Source organism: Brachycentrus maculatus, unplaced genomic scaffold (assembly GCF_059751285.1).
Source record: "Brachycentrus maculatus isolate JH-2025_06_01 unplaced genomic scaffold, ASM5975128v1 h1tg000159l, whole genome shotgun sequence".
Classification (NCBI taxonomy): Eukaryota; Metazoa; Arthropoda; class Insecta; order Trichoptera; family Brachycentridae; genus Brachycentrus; species Brachycentrus maculatus.
The window spans coordinates 386590-392054 of NW_028280912.1; the positions used below are offsets into that span (position 1 = coordinate 386590).

General features: G+C 33.4%; 1 non-coding gene across 1 annotated transcript; it reads right to left on the reverse strand.

Moving 5' to 3' along the window:
- Window positions 1-454: 454 nt before the first annotated feature.
- TRNAG-GCC (transfer RNA glycine (anticodon GCC)) lies at window positions 455-532 on the reverse strand. The gene has a single exon. It is a non-coding gene; the product is annotated as a tRNA-Gly (tRNA).
- Window positions 533-5465: the final 4933 nt, after the last annotated feature.

Here is a 5465-nt window from a genome sequence, read left to right on the forward strand (position 1 = left end):
TGACGCAGTGCCCTATGCACCATTGGGGTGCGGATAAGGGTTTTAAAAAAAAATATATATATAACAATTTTTTTCAAACACCCATACACACCCAATGCTGCATAGGGCGCTGCATTATATAAAGCAGTGTTATCTTGATCGTTAATACACAGCGAGTGTTTTTGCCAAGAATTTTCACTCATGAATTATATGAAATTATAGTAACTTTAAACATAAAGATTAAATCCACTCACAAGTAGGCATAGGCTATGAAACTTATAAAGTTGAAGCCTGAGTAGGGACATGATAAACGGTGTTGCATAAGCCGTAGCTAGATTTCAGAGTCACTTGGAAGTTAGGTAATTTAAAAAAAATCGTTGATACATGAAGGAAAGGTGATCAGCCCTCCACTTCAGGTACCAGACCAGGGTAATATTGCATGAATATTAGAGGGAAAAAATCACTTATATTTATTTGACCCCTCCCCCCTGGGAATCGAACCAGGGACCTCTAGTACGGCAGACTAGCGTGCTGACCATTACACTAGGGAGGCGGGCTTAGTTATGTATTTGCAAAATTGAAAATTAAAAATTAATAGTACATTCGTTATCCTGAATGTAATTGACATCGAAAATTGTGCAAATTTTTCCGTGGAACCGCTCAATTTTTTTTAAATCTAGGGTGTTAACGTTTCAAATTAGTCGCTTTGAATATCACAAAACACGGGAAATGCAGTCAACTCGAAAAAATATTAATTCATTGCCTCGTAGCACGCACGGACAATAAAGAAAGGATTCCAGACAATGAGACAATAATGATTCACTTGTAATATTATCGTGTAATTTAGTGACGTTCCTTCGGTACAATACCAGACATACCAGGAATCCAGAAATCAGTCGGTTAATAAAGAAAACGTTGATGATTGCGTCGGATTGAGTTAAGTACCGAGCAATTATTGCGATCATTACTGACCAGACAGCAATGTGCATTTCTTTGAACCACCTACAACAGAGCTTTATGAGTTTATACTTCTTATTGTGCCGCTCCACGCTGAAGGCTTGGAAATCATTCGTCCACACACGTTCGTCTGAGTGATCGTATTTTGACTGCATAAATAAAAAAACATATCGCTTACTCCTTTCAACAACGTCAAATATCAAAAAACTTGATTTTTCAGGAGATCGATTTTAAAGATTAAGAATATAATAAAATGTATAAAAAATGAATATCAAGCCACTTATTGAACTTTTTACTGTGCAACAGATCTTTTTAGGTAAAACCTGAAGTTTTTTTCTCCATTTGAAAAATATTTAGTTTATTTAAAAAAATATATTAAACAATACCTTTTCTTCAAAATGCAATACAACACTTTTTGCCCTGTATCGGGGAAATATTAAGTTAAAATATGCCTCTTTTGCTGGGATATAGTACATTTTTTGGGCATTCCGAAAACATGCACAACCGAAAATTGTCGATTTTTGATATATGACGTTGTTGGAAGGAGTGAGCGATGTGTGTTTATTAAATAAAATTAACAACCAACCAGAAACACAAGAAACTGTCGTATACCATATTTTATTGTAATAACAGCCGGACAGTGTCTGGATTTAAAACTTCTATTCACCGAATGCAAAACCTCTGCAAAGATTTCGCGGACCATATCGATATCTGGAATATGTCACTTCCTAACTATAAAGCAATAATAATTACCATATATCAGGCTTATGCATAATTCCTTGTTTTTTATATGTTCATCCTTGTTTAGATGAATACTTTTTGAACCAATAATATACCTACTTAAAAAAAAAAATATTATTTTATCATAAAGTAAACAACATGTAATATACTATGTACAAATGGCTACGGTCGTTAATAAAGGAAAAAAAACACATACGTACGATCGAGTGTCGATTGAAATTACATGATTATCAAGTTTTAATTTAAAATTAATTCTCAAAGCATTGTTTCCTTTTGCGGATAATTCCTTATGAGATGTGCTCGTAATGAGAGGTTCCACTGTACAATTTGCACAATTTTCGATGTCAATTACATCTAGGATAACGAATGTACCATCAATTTATAATTTTCAATTTATTTTATAAGTAAATAATTAAGTCCATCTCCGTAGTGTAATGGCCAGCACGCTCGGCTACTGTTCTGGAGTTCCTGAGTTCGATTTTCAGGAGGGGGTCAAATAAATATAGGTGATTTTTTCACTGTTATATTTATTCAAATTACCTGAAGCGGAGGGCTGATTACCCGTCCCTTATGTGTTGACGATCAAGATAACACCGCGTTTATATGATGCAGTGCCCTATGCATTGGGTTCGGATAAGGGTTAGAAGAAGAAATAATAAATTAGTACCACAAATTAAATTAATAATAAAGAAAATTAAAAACATGGAAAAAAATATATGCAATGACAGTATTACATTAAATTTACCATAGGCTTATGTACGATCGAGTATCAATTGAAAGTTTATGATTATTATTATCTAATTTAAAATTCATTCTCAAAAACTCGTTTAATTTTCAGACAAAAAAGTCATCGAAAAGTTTGAAAATTGCAAAAGAATTAAAAATTGTCAGTCTCCAATTTACTACAGCTGTTACTCATGACCGACGCGGCCGAGTGGGTAACGTCACGGTAGTTGTAGCGGAGGTCAGGGTATACATAACCAGATCGTGGCACCTGTGCTAAGTACTTTTATTTGTATGTACTTTAAATGTTGACTGATTTCTAATAATATTTTTGTATTTTTATTAAGTATCCAAATATTTGTAATACTATTGAATGAAAGTAGACTGAATGCGATCTCTCAGAAGAATTTAGGGCATTTTAGGGCATAGGAAGCGGACATGAATTGAAGAAAAATTAACATTTGTTTAATTATTTTTTTTTTGAGTGGACATTATTATAAATATTCTTAGTATCATATCATATATTTGTTCGTCTCCGTAGTGTAATGGTCAGCACGCTCGGCTACCGTACTGGAGGTCCCGGGTTCGATTCCCAGGGGGGGGGGGTCAAATAAATAGTAAAGTGATTTTTTCACTCCAAAATTTATTCAATATAACCCTGGACTGGTACCTGAAGCAGAGGGCTGATCACCTTTACTTCATGTGTTAATGATCATGATAACACTGCGTCAATACGATGCAGTGCCCTATGCACCGTCGGGTGTGGATAAGGGTAAGAAGAATCATATATACCCACTCGCCGAGATTTTCGTACATGGGTTTCAAGACCTACCCGACTCTTCGTCAGGACGATCATAAGCACACGGATACGCACACGGACACGCACACTCATACGCACACATATATTATATTAACACTGGCATATTTATTCATATTGAGATAATATCTTGACATTTAAATATACGTATGTTTGTGAATAAAAAGAGGTTTTTAAAAATATTTTCCCTGAGTTGCCTTAAAAAAATATTTAAATTGAAAGCAAGGTAGCGGAATAAATGTGAAAAATTTACCCATCAGATTTTATGAAAAACGAACTTATCTGAAATCTAATCTGTAAGCCATGAAATCAATTGGATTCGTAATCTACTTAGTTTTGTGGATTATTCAACTGATTTCACCATATAATGCGAATTAGTTATGATTTATCATCCATCTTTTTACAATATTAAAATGGAGGGATTCTTTTTGATTTGAAATATTCAAAAAAGATTACCCATTTAAAGGTATAAACTAAATTATTGTAATGAAAGAAATCCATATTAATTTTCCTTGTCTGTAGAGTTCTGTGCGCCTTACAAAAAAAAACGTTTTACATGCTCTTACTGCAGTTTACGACACCAGTAAAGAATGATATTGATTAATAAATTAATTGATCTGTATAAACACGGCCCTGGTACCACATGTATTTCAAGTCAAATTATAATCTATGTATCTAATTTAAAACCTTTATTACATATTTTACTCTATGACCTTTGGCTGTTAAAAAGAATACTTGGAAAAAGCCGTAATAATTTAAGGTTTGTGGGAACTAGGAATGTACCCTGTGGAACACTGACTCCAATTTGTTTGGCGGGATATTCTGGCGCCACGTCCGTCAGTCTGCTAAGGTTTAGAGGTCAATAAACTATGTAAAGTAATCAGGCAGACTAAAAATACGTTAAATTAAAATTGAAGTACCCATATTTTCATTTTTTAGACGATAATCCCCTGTTTAACCGAGACGTCAATTTTTTCTGTATTATGTTTAATATTTAGTTGAATTATGTAATATCTAGGATAATTATATTAATTGATTTGATTGTCACTTCATATTTGTAGTAACGTATAAACCATATTTCTTCTTTTCTTCTTTTGCCAACTTCATGCTTCACTTCCATACATTAAGTCTGGAACCAGGACCCCATTGTGCACTTCCAAATTAGCTTTCCTTGAAAGGGTTTCAATTGCTATAACTGAAATCAGTGCACCATTCACTCTGTTCCCAGCATTCAATATATTTTCTATATCATTATCAATCTTTCAATTCCTATAAAACATACTTCCCAAATATACGAAATCACCCACCCGCTCCAAATTTTCCCCATTAAACCATATAAATCATAGCTTTTGCATAACCGTACATTTTGGAGTTTTTTTAACAGACTTAGAAGTGAAAGTGGAACTTTGGCACACATTTTCAGGAATCTATTAAGTGCAAAAGTCGAGGACCGCCTGTATTGTAAATAAAACGTTTTACAGTTTTCATTTCGCTCACTCCTTTCAAGAACGTCATAAATCAAAATTCGTCAATTTTCAGCTGTGCATGTTTTCGGAATGCCCAGAAAATGTACAATATCCCAACAAAAGCGGCTTATTTTAAACATAATAATTACCCGCTACAGGGCAGAAAGTGTTGTTTTTGCATTTTGAAGAAAAGGTATTGTTTAATTTTTTTTAAATGCCTAAAAAAAACATTCAGGTTTTACTTAAAAAGATCTGTTGCACAGTAAAAAGTTCAATAAGTGGCTTGATATTTATTTTTAATACATTGCATTATATTTTTGAACTTTAAAAACGTTCTCCTGAAAAATCAAGTTTTTTGATTTATGACGTTCTTGAAAGGAGTGAGCGATTTGACTATACAGGGACGCAGTCAGTTACAGTTCAGCGTTGAAAATAGTAAAGGTAGGTTAGTGAGAAGATGATATATCGATTTCTCAATCAGCGCGGCGTTTAGGGTTCTATGTGATTATTTATGATTATGTAAAAGGGTAGTCACCTTAGTATTATAGCCCAATTCTCAAAACCGTCTTAAGATAGTGCATTTTAATAAAAAGAAATTATTTCAAACTCGTCATTCCATAGTCAGGTGAAAAAATAAAAAAGAACAACCGTCAAAATATATATCAATAATTAAAATGATAATAATAATACAAATAAACCCTTATCCGCACCCTAATGGTGCATAGGGCACTGCGTCATATAAACGCAGTGTTATCTAGATCGTTTACACATGAAAGAAAGGT